The sequence below is a fragment of the Notamacropus eugenii genome, chromosome 1, assembly GCF_028372415.1.
Source record: "Notamacropus eugenii isolate mMacEug1 chromosome 1, mMacEug1.pri_v2, whole genome shotgun sequence".
Lineage (NCBI taxonomy): Eukaryota > Metazoa > Chordata > Mammalia > Diprotodontia > Macropodidae > Notamacropus > Notamacropus eugenii.
The window spans coordinates 511,703,177-511,721,666 of record NC_092872.1 but is presented as its reverse complement, the minus strand read 5'-3'; the positions used below and the strand labels follow the sequence as shown (position 1 = coordinate 511,721,666).

Genomic DNA, 18,490 nt, shown 5'->3' with positions numbered 1-18,490 from the left:
AGTCTCAAAAAGCTGTACTAATTTAAAAAAGAAAGAGAAGAATTTGGATTCTTTAAACTATAGGTCAGGGAACCTGACTTCAATATTTTGCAAAATTATAGAATATATTATTAAAAAAACATTTGAGAGGATTTAAAAAGAGAAGGAGCAAACGCTATAAAACTAGCATGGATTCTTCAATCACAAGTCATACCAGACAAACTTAATTTCCTTTGTTGATAGCATTCCTGAGGTTGGGAGTTCAGAAGAATTATATATGCATAATAAAATAATTAGGTAGCATCATCGTCATCATCATCATCATCATCATCATCATCATCATCATCATCATGGTAGTTAGGTGGCACAATGGGTCAGGCCTGGAGTCAGGAAGACCTGAGTTCAAAGCTAGCCTCAGACATTTACTAGCTGTGTCACCCTGGCCAAGTCACCTCACCCTGTTTGCCTCAGTTTCCTCACCTGTAAAATGAGCTGGAGAAGGAAATGGCAATCTGCTCCAGTATCCCTGACAATAAATTCTCACAATTGTACATCTTCAAATTAGGTCATGAAGAGTCCGATGTGACTGAAATGACTGAACAGCAACGATAATTATAATAATAGCTAACTTTTACATAGTGCTGTAAAGTTTGTGAAGCTCATTACAAGGATTATTTTTTTTAACCTCACAACAGCACCTGAGAGGAAGGTGCTACCACTATATTAATTCTACAGATTAATGATTTTCCCACAGTCCCAGTACTATATAGTAACTCAGATCTTCCTAACACCAGGTCCAGTTCTCTTTTCATTGTGCCCCTCAGATTTCTATTATATATAAATTTTGTCAAGGCTTTGATTAAAAAAAAAATCTCACAACATACTCATAGACAAGATGGAGAGATATGCTCTGGATAATGATACAAGGTTTCAATTGAATTCATAATCAGGAATATTACAAATCATATTCTTGCTTAGGTACAGGTTGAAAAATTTAGGGGAATTAAGAGGATTAGTACAGCAAATGGTTAATTGTGGGAATTGAGTGAACCACACTGAATCCATCTTGTGACTCAATCCTGGAGCAAGCTCAATTCCATTTCTATCCAGTTATATGTCTTGTCCAAATTCTGTTGTGTGAAAAAAAAAATTCACTTGTGGGAGTTAAGGGGTCAGGGGGAATATTGCATTGTTTGAACTTATCCCTGAATGATTGGGAAGCTGGACCACCTCTACCTTTTCTTTAGAGACCCTAGGTTATGCTGACCAGGAACCCATTTGGATTCCAAAATTGATGCACTGAGGCATTGAGCTTTCTCACAATTATAAATTTCAAGTAATTTACATCTTATCTGAAAAGTGGCACAGTACCAATCAATCAGTTATTGTTTCCATGTTCCTTTGATTGTTTACAGACATTTGGGGAGAATTTGACAGCTCCTTTTCTGAATTCATAGAATTGCACCTATTCACTCTCTACCTCCCAGTTTGGAAAGTCCTTAATTTTTCATCTAATTCAAAATCAGATTTCATAACATTTAATTGTTTCCTTTAAATTAATTAGATTTATTTGATTGTTTTTATTGTAGAAAAGTCTTTTTCCCTCTGTATTTGGGGTCCAAGAAGGGGCCTAGTCCTGATTTGTTAGGCAACTGGCATGTATTGCTTAATAAATAGATAAACTTGGAAGACCAAACCTTGTTTTCTCAATCATTTTTCATCTGCCACAAGGTTGGATGGAATGGCTTTTGAGGAATCTCCTACCACTGAGATTATAGAAAGTGAAGTGTAGACAGGAAATCAAAATGTGCTCCTGGATCCTGTTCTCATTGATCAGTCTCCCTCTTGAAGTAAGAAGACTCATTCATCACGATTTGGAATGCAAGTCTCCAGAAGATGTGTTGGTTGTTTTCTCAGCTTTTTTGACACAAGTAACAAACTTCCAATTCAGAGAGTCCAAAGAAGATGTGGATTGACCACCAGAAGCTACAAGAAACCTGTCAAAGGCAGTATGGGAAACATTTAGTAAATAATTGTATTATCCTGCTAAAATATCCTAAAAGTAGCAGTGAGTAAAGAATTGTTGTGTTCTAAATAAAGGTTTCTTTATTCAAAAACTAACATATTTAACAGATTTTATTTCTTATGTACATACGCATAGCAAATCTAAAACTGATCTGGAGAGCAGTGTGCACCGGGGCCCCCAGCATGATGGGGCTAAAGCAGTGGGCCAGTCAAGCATGACTTGAGGAGAGAGGAGAACTGGAGCAAGGGCCGAACCGCCTGCACCATGTTTGACACTAGCACCCACCTGACAAACTGAGATGAGTGTGTCCTCTCTTTCCTTTGGTTGATGTCATTAAGGACCATGAGCTTGGCCTCAGTGAAAGTGGACGAGATTTCTGGTCAGCACTGGAGCTGCCAGGGCCAATGTGATGAGTGTAACTTTCGTCAAGTGCTGCTCCTGCTGCTCCTCCTCGAGTAGAGGTGGGCTGTGTGTCCAGAGCTTGTAGCCCAGAGCCTGGGACCTCCTCAAACCCCTGAATCAGTGCTGCCCCACTATCCTGCGGTGTGCTGCCCCAATGCTGACCAACAGATACACATCACTTTTAAGTCAGAGGGAGCTCCTGAAGTCTGTGACCCCAGACCCCACCCTGGAAACAGAACTGCAGCCTCAGACTTCGCCTGAAGGCTGAGCTGCCAGCATGAAACAGCTCTGCAGCACAATGTGTTCTCAAATAAGTAGCACCCACTTGAACAACAGTTCAAGATCCCGGGACCTAGGCCCCATCCTCTGTGACATCCACTTCTCTGAGCTGAGCCACCTGGATGCCTTTTGGCCAGGGCTCTCTCCTGGAGGTGTATCTTGGAGTTCTCATCACCTACTCATTAAAACAGGCTGTGGGCTGTGAGGTTGTCAAGCTACTGGTGCATGTGGACGAGAGGGACTAGGAGCTGGGCCAATGGAAACTCCCGAGGAACTTGATGTGGCTGGCACTACCCTGACCCTCCTCTCACTTTTCACATATCTGGGGCCTCAGTTCTGCACCCTTCTCTGGAATTCACATGCTGTATACAGATGACTCAGGCGAAGAAAGTGAGGTTGGTGACCTTACACAGCCTTCCCTCACTCAACTCCAAGTCACCTGAAAGTCATGCCATCATGTCCCTGATGTCATGGTCTTCTTCAAGAATGAAGGACAAATATAACCACCACGTTTCCTCTACCCTGTTGAGATTGTAAGGAACAAGTTGAATAACACTTATAAAGGTATGACCTCTCCACTTGCTCAGTCCTGACTCTTGGTGCTTCTCTTGCTCTCCCCCCATCTCTCACAGACAGAGGTTAGGGACTCTTTTCCTATTCTGGTTCCCTCATTTACCCTCTGTCAGCTCTTTTTTGGGGAAGCAGTGAGAAGACTGGGGCAGCTGGAGAGCCCCTTGTTGGTGTGCTCTTGTACACAAGTACCTGTGGGTAGGCGAGATGGGAAGAAGGATTGCTAGGAGTACACATTCCCTGAAAAACAGACTTGTGGCAATTTTTTTTCACTTTCAAGTGAAAATAAATGTGTCCTGCAACCCCCCTAACCCCTCCAAAAGAGGTAGGAATCTCTGTACCAGTTAGTGAGCCTTCACAAAGTCTAAAAGCCATGCAAAAGCACAGGGTGAGGGTACCAGATAGGAGAAATGGTATGTCAGAAGCTCAGACAGTCTATCACAAGAAAAGCTAGGCCTCCAAAAATTAGAGAGGTTTGTTGGATTACCACAGAGGCCCCAGAGAAAACGGATTCATGACGGTTAAGTAAATTTACCAAAGTGCTGTTATTAATTTGTAGTAGTATAGGAGAAATATTTCCTGTCTTATTTCATGTGGTAGGTAACTGCTGTGAAAACCTATATTTACCACGGTGCAGAAATTATAGAAAAATTATAAATTTATAATTTTATATATAATATATTATAAAACTTATAAATTTTACAATTATAAATTATAGTAAAAAACTTAGGTTATATCATTATGCTGAAGCATTTCAGGTTTCAGAGAATATCTGAACAAAGATTGGGATTCTGACAAGACTTCTTTCTTATAGGCAAAATTATGTCAGCATGAAAAAGAAATAATTCTTTTATATAGTACAATCTTGTACATTCCTCTTAAGCCAAAAAAGTTAAGAAGATAGATTCGTAAGTCCATACTTCCTTCAATGTCATTAAAGTTGAAGAGTTTAAACAGAGTCATAATCTCGTATACCCCATAAAGAAACAAACCTTATTAAACAAAATCTATAGGTAAACTAAGGGGATACAATAGATGGAGTACCAGACCTGAAGTTAGTAAAACACATCTTCCTTAGTTCAAATCTAGCCTTGACACTTATTAGCTCTGTGACTCTGGGCAAATCACTTCATCATGTTTGCTTGAGTTATAAAATGAGCTGGAGAAAGAAATGGCAAACCACTCCATTATCTTTGCTAAGAAAATCCCAGATGGGTTCATGAAGAGTCAGACATGGCTGAAACGACTGAACAATAACAACAAAGCCAGGTTACAGATTAAATTATGTTTACAGGTTTTCCAAATTGTCATTGTTGTGTTCATCCTTCCTTGCCGAAGAAGACCATGCCATTAGGGAAATGATGACATGACTTGCACTTGACTTTGTTTGGAGTGAGGGAGGGCTATGCAGGTTACCAGTCTCACTTCTCCTCCAGAGCCATCTGAATCCAGTGACCAGATATTCATCAGGATGACTGGAGATGACCCAGGATGCACTGGGAGACCTTGGACCCTTTAGGCCAAGGCCTATTGTAGGGTGAGGAAGTGACCATTCAGTGAATAAGCCTGCTTAAGAAGCAGTCAGGGGATGGCCCCTTTAATGAGTCAAGGAAAAATAAATCAATCAGGTTGATTGCTGGGGAAGATTTATATGTCACCAAGCTAACCAAGAAGACTCAGTCAGGGAAATCCTTCCTTCCAAAGTTAGATAGGGGAGAGAACAAATAACTAAATCTCTTTTACTCCCCTTTGGTTTCTATCTGAGAAATGTTGTACAATCTTCTTTTATTTCATAAGTCAGATTTTAGGTAAAATTAATATCAATAGGAGTAGCAGAAACTTTTAGTTAACAAAATACATAGGAGAAAAGACCCTGAGTCCTGAATGATGAAAGGTTAAAAAATCCCCATAGCAGTAGCCATGTCTCTTGTATCTTGAACCAGGATTCTTTCAGGTTTCAACTTTACATGGAGAAAGTCCCTTACCATCTCTGTCTCAATTTCCCCCATTTTAAAAGGGAAAATAATTTAATTCTTGATTTAAGTTGGCACATATTTTTTAGGTTTCTCCTTTGTTCAGAGAAGCAACATGGTGTGGATATAAGGGTGACCTGGGAGCTAAGTAGAACTGTTTTCAGGTCTTGCTTCTGATAGATACTGACTGTGTCACCCTAGGAAAGTCATCTAAACTCTCTTTGCTCTCCAGTGGTTTCAAGCTCAAATGGAAATGGATCAATGCTGACCTTATATTGACTTAGGACACCACAGATTAACATTATTTATGTGGTTTTATATTTTTATTTATTTCAAAACCTTCTAGATATGTTTTGACATGTTTTAGGCAGCACTCAGGAATGACTATGCCAGAAACTGGTTGCTAGTCAAATTAGATTAAATTGTAAGTTATGGAAATGCTTATATTATTTCATAAATTAAAAGTAAAATTTGAAAAAATAAAGTGAAATAGGGAAATACTTAGCCAAATAAATACAAAATACAATAAAATTAATTTACTTTTTTGAATTTTTAAAAATTTATTCATTTTTAGTTTGCAACATTCAGTTCCACAAGTTTTGAGTTCCAAATTTTTCCCCCCTCAGTCCGTCCTCTTGCTGTCTTCTCAAGACAGCATGCAATCTGATATAAGCTCTTTATATATACATTCACATTACACATATTTTCACATTAGTCATGTTGCAAAAAACAATTAGAACCAATGGAATGGACTACTAGAAAAAAAACAAAACACAAAAGAGAGAGAAGATAGTACATTTCGGTCTGTACTCAGACTCTGTAGTTCTTTCTCCGGATGTAGATAGCACTTTCCATCATGAACCCCTTGGACTTTTGTCCTAGAATCGTGCATTGCTGAGAAGAGTCACGCCTACCAAAGTTAGTCATTGCATTATGTGACTGTAACTATGTACATTGTTCTCTTGGTTCTGCTCCCCTCACTCAGCATCAGTTCATATAAGTCTTTTCAGGTTTTTCTGAGGGCCACCTGTTCATCATTTCTTGTAGTATTCAATTGCATTCATATACCACAGCTTATTCCACCATTCCCCAATTAATAGGCATCCAATGAATTTCCATTTCTTTGCCACCACAAAAAGACCTGCTACAAATATTTTTAGACATGTAGTTGCTTTTCCCATTTGTATGATCTCTTTGTGATACAATCCCAGAAAGGGTATTGCTGTATCAAAGGGTATGCACATTTTTATAGCCCTTTGGGCATAGTTCTAAATTGCTTTCCAAAATGGTTGGATGAGTTCACAACTCCACCAGCAATATATTAGTGTTCCAATTTTCCCACATCTTCTCTGGCATTTATAATTTTCCAATTTTGTCATGTCAGCCAATCTGACAGGTGTGATGTAACACGTCAGAGTTCTTTTGATTTACATTTCTCTAATCAATAGTGATTTAGAGCATTTTTTTCATGACTATAGATATCTTTACTTTCTGCCTCTGAGAACTACCTGTTCATATCCTTTGATCATTTATCAATTGGGGAATGACTCATAGTCTTACAAACTTGACTCATTTCTCTACATATTTAAGAAATGAGGCCTTTATCAGAGATGCTGGTTGTAAAATTTCTTTCCTAGTTTTCTGCTTCCCTCTGATCTTGGTTGAATTGCCTTTGTTTGTACAAAACTTTTCAGTTTAATGTAATCAAAATTATTCATTTTTCATTTCATAATGTTCTCTATCTCATATTGTTTGGTAATAAATTCATCCATTCTCCAACAATCTGACAAGTGCCTTGCTCTCCCAGATTGCTTATAGTATCGACCTTTATATCTAAATTGTGAACACATTTTGACTTTATTTTGTTATATGGTATAAGATACTGGACTATGCCCAGTTTCCACCATACTATTTTCCTGTTTTTCTAGCAGTTTTTGTCAAATAGTGACTTCTTATCCCAGAACAAACAGTAGATTACTAGCCATTGATTACTGTGTCTTGTATACCTAACCTATGACACTGATCTACCACTCTAGTTCTTAGCCAGTACCAAATAGTTTTGATGATTATAATTTATAATACAATTTGATGGTATGGCCATGCCACATTTCCTAGCATTTCTTTTCATTAATTCCCTTGATATTCTGGACATTTTGTTCTTCCTGATGAATTTTGTTATTATTTTTTCTAGCTTCATGAAATATTATTTCGTGGTTTGATTGGTATGACACTAGATAAGTAAATTAATTTAGGTAAAATTTCTTTTTTATTATATTACCTTGGCCTACCCATGAACAACTGATGTTTTTCCAATTATTTAGATCTGACTTTATTTGTGTGAAGTGTTTTGTTATTGTGTTCATATATTTCCTAGGTTTGTTTTTGGAAGGTAGACTCCCAAATATTTTATTATATCTACAGTAACTTTAAATGGAATTTCTCTTTCTCTCTTTTGCTATTGGGCTTTGTTAGTAATATATAAGAATGCTGAGGATTTATGTGTTTCGTTTTGTGTTTTTACATCCTGCAACTTTGCTAAAGTTATTTATTATTTCAAGCAGTTTTTTTTTTTTTTTGACTTGACTCTCTAGGATTCTCTTAGTATATCATCACCTCATCTTCAAAGAGTGATAGCTTTCTTTCTTCTTTTCCTATTCTAATTCCTTCAGTTCCTTTTTTTCTCTTATTGTTAAGCTAACATTTTTAGTACCATATTGAAGAAGAGGGTGATGATGGACATTCTTGTATTACCCACAATCTTACTGGAAATGTTTCTAGCTTATCCCTATTACATATAATAGTAACTGAGGGTTCTAGGTCTATACTACTTAATCATTTTAAGGGAGACTTCATTTATTCCTGAGCTCTCTAGTGTTTTTAATAGGAATGCATGTTGTATGTTTTCAAAAGCTTTTTCTGCATCTGTTGAGATAATCATATATTTTCTACTAGTTTTGTTGCTGATATGATAGATAATGCTGATAGTTTTCCTAATATTGAACCAACCTTGCATTTCTAGAAAAAAATCCTGCCTGGTCATAGTATATTATTCTTATGATGAATTGCTATAATCTTTTTGCTAATATTTTATTCAAAATTTTTGCATCTATATTCATTAGGGAAATTGCTCTATAATTTTCTTTCTCTGTTTTGGCTCTTCCTGGTTTAGATATTGCTACCATATTTGTATCAGAAAAAAGAATTTGGGGGGCGGAGCCAAGATGGCGAAGTAGAAAGACGCACATACACACAGCTCCAAACCCAAAAACCACAGAACGGCTAGAGGGGACCAACCCAGGGCAAATTCTGCACCCAGAGACCACGGAATATTGGAGCGAGGGAGATTTCTGTTCCAGAGAGACCTCCAAACCTCTCACGGGGGGTCCTTCGCGCCGTGGACTGGGCGCCAGGACGGGGAGCAGAGGGCAGCCCTGCCGTGGCAGCGACACCGTGAGGAAAAGATCCGAGCGGGCTACGGGAACGGGATCTCCAGCAGCCACGTGGGTCCCTCCACCCACAGAGGGACCTGCAAACCTCTCGCAAAAGGTCCGTCGCGCTGCAGACACGGAGCCCAGCCCGGACCTGTGGTGGCGGCCACGGCTCCGAGAGGTACAGATCCGAGAAGGCTCCAGACACGGGATCTCCAGTGGTGGCACGAGCCCCCCCACCAACAGGTGACTGACGGGGGTAGGTGAGAGAGTGTCTTTGGAGGGTCGAGAGGGGAGTGGGGTGCCCCCATGGCTCGGGCCCCCCCAGGAGATAGAAGCTGAGAGGCGGCTGCAGACAGGGGCTCCCCAAACGGGCGGGAGCCTGGATCCATTGTGGAAGGTCTGTGCATAAACCCCCAGTGGGAACTGAGCCAGAGAGGCAGCCCTGCCCCTGACCACCTGAACTTAATTCCCACACTGAATAGCAGCCCTGCCCCCGCCAAAAATCCTAAGGCGGGAAGCAGCATTTGAATCTCAGTTCCCAAACACTGGCTGGGAGGACCAGGAGGCAAGGTAGGTGTGAGGAGAATATTCAAAGGTCAAGCCACTGGCTGGGGAGAATGCCCAGAAAAGGGAAAAGAAATAAAATTATTGAAGGCTACTTTCTCGGAGAAAATACACTTCCTCCCTTCCTTTCTGATGGGGAGGAACAATGCTTGCCATCAGGCAAAGACACAGAAATCGAGGATCCTGTGTCGCAGCCCACCCAATGGGCTCGGGCCATGGAAGAGCTCAAGAGGAATTTTGAAAATCAAGTTAGAGAGGTGGAGGAAAGACTGGGAAGAGAAATGAGAGGGATGAGGGAGAAGCATGAAAAGCAGATCAGCTCCCTGCTAAAGGAGAACCAAAAATATCTTGAAGAAATTGGCACCTTGAGAACTAGCCTAACTCAATTGGCAAGGGAGGTGCAAGGGGCCAATGAGGAGAAGAATGCTTTCAAAAGCAGAATTAACCAAATGGAAAAGGAGATTCAAAAGCTCACTGAAGAAATTAGTTCTTTAAAAATTAGAGTGGAGCTGATGGAGGCTAATGATTTTGTGAGAAACCAAGAAATTATAAAACAAAACCAAAAGCATAAAAAAATAGAAGACAATGTGAAACATCTCATTGGAAAAACAATTGGCCTGGAAAATAGATCAAGGAAAGATAATTTTAAAATTATTGGCCTACCTGAAAACCATGACCAAAAAAAGAGAAATTATCCAAGAAATTATCAAGGAAAAACTACCTTGTTATTCAAGAACCAGAGGATAAAATAGAAATGGAAAGAATTCACTGCTCACCTCCTGAAAGAGATTCCAAAAGGAAAGCTCCTAGGAATTTTGTAGCCAAATTCCAGATTTCCCAGGACAAGGAGAAAATATTACAAGCAACCAGAAAATAACAATTAAAGTATTGTTAAATGCAATCAGTATCATACAGGATTTAACAGCTTCTTCACTAAGGTATTGAAGGGCTGGGTATATGATATTCCAGAGGTCAAAGGAAATAGGATTAAAACCAAGAATCACCTACCCAACAAAACTGAGTATAATAATTTAGGGGAAAAAATAGAATGTTAATGAAATAGAGGACTTCCAAGCATTCTTATTGAAAAGACTAGAGCTGAATAGAAAATTTGATTTTCAAATACAAGAATCAAGAGAAAGATGGAAAGGTAAATAGGAAAAAAAAGACTTAAGAAATTCATTAAAATTAAATTGTTTACATTCCTATGTGGAAAAGATGTTATTTGTAACTCATGAGGCCTTTTTTCAGTATTAAGGTAGTTAAAGGGAATATATATATATATGTAGGTGTGCATAGGCATGTATGTGTATGTATATTATATACATGTAGGTATGTACATGGGTATATATGTATATACATGCACACATTTATATATGAGTATGTGTATATATATGTACGTGTATACACGTATACACGTACATATATATGTATAGGTATATGTAGACATAGGGCACAGGGTGAGCTGAATATGAAGGGAGAATGCCTAAAAAATAAAATATTCTGTTGAATGTAATGTAATAGGAGTAAGAGAAAGAGAGAGGTAGAATTAGCAAATCATCTCACATAAAATAGGTAAAAAAGTTTTTACAGTGGAGGGGAAAACGGGGAGATGAAAAGAAATGATTGAACTTTACTTTCATGGAATTTGGCTTAAGGAGGGAATAACACACACTCAATTGGATATGGAAATCTATTTTACCCTGTAGGAAGGCTAGGGGAGAGGGGATAGGAGAGGGAAAATAATAGAAGGGACAGCAAATTGGGGAAAAAGATAATCAGAAGCAAACATTATTGTGGGAGGACAGATTAAGAGAGAGAATGGGATAAATGAAGGACAGGATAAGACAGGGGTAAATTTGATTAGTCTTTTACAATAAAACTATTATAGAAGTGCTTTGCATTGTTTCACATATATGACCTATATTAAATTGCTTGTTTTCTTAGTAAGGAGGGAGAAGGGAATATGGAAGTCAGAGCTTTAAGAATGAATGTTAAAAAAATTTTTAGCATGCAACTGGAAATTAAGATATACAGGCAATGGATTATATAAATCTACTTTGCCCTATAGAAAAACAGAGGTGAAAGGAGATGGAAGAAGGGTGGATACTAGAAGGGAGGACAGACTGGAGGAAGAGGTAGATAAGGTACATGCTTTCCTAGGGTGGGGCTGGGGATAGGCTGGGGAGAGAGGGGGAGAAAATTTTGAATTCAAATTCTTGTGGATATGAATGTTAAGAACTGAAAAATAAATAACTTTTTAAAAAAGAAAAAATATAGTTTAATACAGGAAAGCAAGTAGCCATAATCCAAGACAGAATGGCCTAAGTAGTATGGGGAAGGCACAGTCAGATTCTGTGGGAACTTAAAGAAGACAAAACTCACTCTCAGGTAGATGAAATAGGGAAAGCTAATTCCACTGAAAGGGCAACTGGTGATGATCAACCAGTCCTTTCAAAACTATGGAAGAACAGTAATAAGGAAATCAATTTGGTATCACAAGCTGACAGTGTACAGTTCAGTAGTAAATAATAGCTCACATTTATACAACCCTTTGAATTTTACAAAGCTTTTTTCTCACAATGATCCTAGGAGGCCAGCCACACAAGCACTATTACTGATGATACAACTGAGGCTCAGAATTGTGAAGCATCATGTTGTTATGAAGTAGTAGAGCCACAACTCTACCTTTAAGCCTTGAACTCCTCATTCAGTATTCTATCTACTCCATTAGAAAATTTCTAATATCCTAACGTCGTCATTGTGTGAGTGTTTAAGTGTATGTGTGAGTGTTTTGTTATGTCCAGTGGAAACATCCCCAGCAAACGGGCAAAGTGGGAGTAAGATTACCATCTCATCCTTAAGTTTCCAGGGCTCAAAGCATAATGCAGTCATCTTACCCACTGAATACTAAGATGTAAACCATTCCATATGTTACTCTTCCAATCTTTGCTATTGCACCCACCTTGCAATCTGTTAAAGATCTTCCTGAAATAGACAGGGCACGTGGACTGTTTGTTTTCTCCATTTATGCTGAACATGTTCTCTCAGATGTAGTTAAATGAAAGGTCAGCCTTGCTCAGGTAATATTAATAACGATGGCAGAGTCTCAAATTCTTACATCGTTTTAAAGTTTACTAAGTGCTTTTCTTCATATATGTTAGGTGATATTATAAGTAATATTAGGTTCTATTAAAATCCTTTTTTATATATGAAGAAACTGAGGCTGAAGAATAAATAATTTGCCTAGGGTCATAACATTACAATTTTCAGAGCCTCCATTCATACAGAGGTATCCTGAGTCCAAATCTAGTGCTTCTTTCCATTTTATCATGTAAAGAATATTAGGGAAGGGAATAAGCATTTGTAAGGAGCCTATTATGTGCTAGGTACTGTGCCAAACACTTTTTACAAATATTATCCTATACACAGCAATTCAAGTGTTATTTTTTGCTCTCATTTTAGAGATGGGGAAAATTAGTAACTTGCTCTGAGTCACACAGCTAGTGAGGGTGAGGCCAAATTTGAATTCACATCTTTCTGATCCCAGTCCCATCTTCTATCCACTATTCTGCTAGCATCATCATTTAAGTACTAATTCAATCAAAAAATATTCAACCACAGCAAAAGATAAAATGAAACAATCAGCAAGCAAATGTTAAGCACCTACTTACTATGTGCCCACCAGTGTACCAGACACTGGGGATAAAAAAGTAAATAATCAATTAATCAATCAAAAGTATTTGTTAAACTTATGCCTACAATGTTCCCAAAACTGAGGATACACAGACAAAAAATGAAACAATTCTTCCTCTCAAGGACTGAACGTTTTATCAGGGGTGGCAACACATGCATATACGACATATACGGAATAAACAGAAAATAAACATAAGGTAATTAGAAAAGGTGGTCATGAACACTTTGTGAAGGGGAAAAGACCTATTCAATTCCATAAATGTTTATTTAGCCCCTACTATGTTCTAGGCACTGTGCTAAGAGTTAGGGATACAAGTAAGAAAAGGAAAGACAATTCCAGCCCTCTAGAAACTTACAGTGTAATGGGGGAAGCCACTATGGGCATACCTCAGAGACGCTTCCAGTTTAATAAAATGAATATTTCAATAAAGTGAGTCACATGATTTTTTTGGCTTCCTAGTGCATATGAAAATTATCTTTCTACTACAGTGTAATCTAATAAGTGTGCAGTAGTATTATGACTAAAAAGTGTACATACCTTGATTAAAGAAATGCTTTATTATTAAAAAATGCTAACCATTATCTGAGTCTTCCGAGTCATAATAATAATACCAAATTAATTAAGTTAATCATTTTATATGGGCAATGTTTGTGGTGCTCCAAAACAATTACAGTAGTAACATCAAAGATCACTGATCACAGATCACCAGAATAGATATAATAATAATGAAAAAGTTTGAAATATTGTGAGAAAACATAGAGAATTATAAAATGTGTCACATACTGTTGGAAAAATGGCACTGATAGGCCTGCTCTATATCATAAACCTTCAATTAAAAAAATCAAAATCTTTGAAGTGCAGCAAAATGAGGTGTACCTATACACAAAAGAAGGCAGGAAAGGGTGGCAGGACGCCAGGGGTTGCCCAACCAGGCATTGCAACAGATGACTTGTAAATCCAGTTTCTGTCCTTTATAAAGAGAGGCTCTGGGAAGAGTTTGGTACTCCACCTTCCAGCCCTCCAATCAGACATCACAACAACAACAAGGAGATGAGAAGATCCTTTAAGTAGAAGTCCCTGACCTCAAAGAATTTGTATTCAAATGTGCAAAGAAATAAAGGGATTAAACCATTGTGGCTACTACTTACTCAGTGTTATGAAAGCTTAAAGAGCTATCCATAGATAGATATGATCTAGTGTGGTCAAGTCCCCTCATTTTCTTGGTCTTTTATTGAACTTGAGGTTATTGTTGACTCCTTCCTCAACTCTACCTCTTACATTCAATTAATTAGTAGGTATTACAGATTCCTTCTGCAGGATATTTGTGACATTGTTTCCTTCCATTCCTTTCTTATGGCCACCATTCAGGTCTTTATTAAGTCAATTATGGTCGAATGGCACTTAAGCATTGTCAGGCATTATGCTAAGAAACAAGAATACAAAGGAAGGCAAAAATATGGTCTCTGCCCTCAAGCAGTTCAGTTGAAGTGGAGAAGACAATACACAAACAACTGTGTGCATACAGTATATATACTAATCACCTGGATTATTTTAATTGACCCTGAATGGGTCTCCTTTCCATTACTGTCTCCCCTAATTCACTCTTTGTATTCCTGGCTAGTCTTTGTTATGCATACATCCATTCATGTCATTTCTCTGCCAGAAAATCTTCAATGCCTCCTAAGCAAATATAATTTTCTTTGACTGGTGTTAAAAGTCCTCTGCAAGTTAGATACACTATGCTTTTTGAGCCCTATGGAATGTGACTGCTTCTAAGTATTCTAAACTGCATGAACAATTCTTACCTTTGAAAATATGTTGTCCTGTCACGGAAAGAGAAGATTTAAATAATTGCATACACATGAAATACATATAATATAAATGGAAGGTGATCTCAGAATAAAGGCACTAGAAGTTTAGGTGATCAGGAAAAGTTTCTTGCAGAAGGTAAGAATTGAGGCAAGTCTTGAAATAAACCAGAGAAGTTAGGACTCAGAGATGAGAGAGGAGAACACTCCAGGTATTGTATATAGTCAGTTTCCCCTAAATGCATGAATGTGGTTGTGAGATAGAGTTGTGGATAAGAAAGAGTAAGCAAGCCAGTGCAGTTAAATTGTGGATTTTGTGGATGGGGATAAAGTGTAAGAAGACTAGGAAGCCAGAAAAGGGCCAAGTTTTTAAGGACTTTGAGGATTTTATATTTGATGATAGAGTTAATAGAGAAGTTGTAGAGTTTTTTGAGTTGGGGGGATGGTCAGAGGGGGGTGACATAGTCAGACCAGTGCTTTAGAAACAGCTCAGGGAGGGACGAATTGGAGGGAGCTGGGCAAAGACTTGAGGGACAAATGATTGCTCGTTATAAAGAATCTATATTTTTGTTTTCCTCCTTTAAATAATATTTTTATAAGAACTATATATTTACAAATAAGAACTCATTCTTTTCAGTTTAGTAGGATTATTCTGTATATAGATTTCTCCAGGATTTTTTGAGTGCAAACTATGAACCAGGAAAGTGAGAAAATCCCCTAAAGTATACTCATGTCCTTCATGTCAAGTGAATGTCTGACATAAGTATTGCACACACATTTCTTGGTATAGCAGAAAGAACACTGCCTCTGGAGACAGAGGACTTCGGCTGAAATCCCACCTCAGAGGCTTATTATCTATCTGACTTTAGACCTCAGTTTCTTGATCTATAAAATGAGCAGTTAGACTATATTGCCTCCAATTTTTCTTCCAGCTCTACATCTGTAGTTCATTCTGTCTTTTATTGAAAAATTGGAAGTCAGAAGACATGGGTTACCGTTTGGGCATTGTTAATTAACTGATTAATATCCATGGTTCTTCTAACTCCAAACTCCAGCCCCCAATACCTCATCTAATCACCAGCCACGACTAGTTTCTTCTTTTTGAAATGACATTGGAAAATCTACATTAATCTTTGATGACAGTTTTTTTTTTTTCCATTTGCACTTCCCCATATAAACAGTGCCCTAAAGGTTAAAAAGAGTACTGAGACTTGCTTTTCCAGTACTTTGTGAAGCCCCATGGCTCTTTGTGTAACTTGAGAGAGTCCTAAAGTCCTAGAGTTCCGTTATCTTGAACCTGTACCAAAAGAATTACTTTTGTCTCCCTTATCCTGTGTTCCCCCTGTCATTTAATTTTTAACCTGTGTTCTCCCCACCCTGCCCTGTAAAATCCTTCAACCATAAAGAATTCTTTGTCTCCTTCATGCTATGTCACAAAATCCTTTCTTGTCCTGTCTTTAATCTTTTAACCTCCATAAAAATCTCTAAAACTGCATCATTATTCTGAAACCTCTATATAAACATAACTCCCCCAAATATAACACCCACAGAGAAGCTCTAAGTGAATTCTTTCACACCTGAAGCATTCTCTCAACTCTGATCTCAACATCATCAGCTCTGGTTGAGATCAAAACATGGCCTTCTGGTGCTCTGAAAATGAACTCACATAGATTATCCCCTGTTGATGACTTTTCTCTTCCCAGTCCCTCTCTTAATGATTACCTGATGGTAGTAAGGAGTGGTGCATATAGAATTTTAAGAAAAATATTTCCAATTTGTGTTTGTGCTTTCCCTATTTATTGCCATAGTTAAGTCCCAGTTTATAATCTATCTACTGTTTCTAAATCATTCTCCTTAGCATTAGAGTTGGATCAGAGCAGGGCAGTATTAGTGTCTGCTAGGAAGTACAATTATAAATTATAAATTTGGTAAAGGGGCAAAAGAACTAGGGAGGGAATCCAGAGATGTTGAACTATAATAATAAAAAAAAAAAAGCATAGCTTTAAGGTAGAAGGAAGTGATAATCCCTCTGTTCTCTGTCTTGGTGACAAGAGAATAGTAACTGCGTATTATATTTAGTTCTGATGGTTCCAGTTTAAGAGGGACAGTGATGAGCTGGAAAGGGTCTAGGACTATTAAAGGCCTTAAACCATGTAATACAGGAACTGATGGAAATACCTGGGAAGGTTTAGTCTGTAAAAGAGGAGAGTGAAGGAGAGATGCAAACAGTGGGAGAAGGAAAATGATAGCTATCTACACGATATATTTTTATGAAGATTCCTTTCAGGTTTGAATTGAATTAGATGGCCATCAAGATTCTGCCTAATTCTAATGGCCACATTACTTTACATATACATGCATGCATACTGTACATACACATTCACATGCATGTACACAGGCATATACATACACACATAAATATATATATGTACACATAAATAAATACACATTGCCTTTAAAGCTAGGCAGCAGGGTGCCACAATAGATAGAGTGCTATACTTGAAGTCTGTAAGACTTGAATTCAAATCCAGCCTTCAACACTTATTGTGTGACTCTAGGCAAATCACTTAACCTCTTAAAGTCTTAGTTTCCTCATCTGTAAAATGGAGATTAATAATTGCACCTACCTTTTAGGTTTATCATTACTATAACATGAGATAAGATTTGTGAAGTATTTTGCAAACCTTAACGTACTTTGTAAATACTTATTCTATAGATATGTATAGATATAGATATATGGATATATAAATATAGATATATGTAATATTCGTGGACACAGATTTTATACACACACACACAGACTTGTATTGATATATGTTCTATTAATATACGGTGCACTCGCTTAGATGATTTACCATTACTTACATTGGCTGGCAATCAAACGCACTAATTCCTGACTAGACTTATACTTCACAATGCATGCAGCCAGATTTGATTAATCAAAGCATTCAAATATTATCCTGCAAGAAGAAGCCATCACCCTGATGTTTCAGAGGTTCAAGAGACTTCTTTCTTAATTGACTCAAGAAGGATCAGTCTCTGCCTAGCTAAAGGGGAATGGGGATATTTAATCATCTGGCAATTCTCCAAAATCTCCATTTATCAGTTTGGACTACTCTAGAGCCAATATGGTTTCAAGAATAAGGAGGTGGAAGCCAGCCACAGTTATGCCCTAGGAATACTGATGGCTGAGGTCTCGGGTGGGTTTTTATACTTTCAGCTATGGGTGTTGTTAAATGATTTACCACAGAATTTGATTGTGAATTTTTGTCAAAATGACTGGTAATGTTGTTTGTAATTTTCCTCCCATTGACAATCTGTCTTATCAGAAGGTCCACATTTGTTTATTAGTTGTTTAAGAATATACACATATTACTTACTACAACACACCACATAGGTGCTTATTTTATATTAAAAAAATTAAAGAAAAATAACTACTCAAAAACAGATCACTCACAAAATTGGGGTTTAAAACAAAATAAAATAGATTGTGCAAAACTGAAAAACTATTAAGGTCATAAAGCTTATTCTCACTAAATTATCAGTTATGTTAAATTAACAAACTTATTCCTACTATCTTAAGGAAATACTAAAACTTTTTCTCAGTACAGTATATTTGATCTATGCCAACATGACAATTTATATATCTATATATGCATATATATACATATACATATACATATATATATATATATATATATATATATATATATATATGTATGTATCAGTCACAGACACGCTGAAACTTCACTTTATCATGG

At 37.5% G+C, this 18,490-nt stretch overlaps 1 pseudogene; it reads left to right on the top strand.

Annotated features, from left to right (window-relative positions):
- The first annotated feature begins 2,187 nt into the window (after nt 1-2,187).
- On the top strand, nt 2,188-2,985 carry LOC140527191 (death effector domain-containing protein pseudogene; annotated as a pseudogene).
- Nucleotides 2,986-18,490: the final 15,505 nt, after the last annotated feature.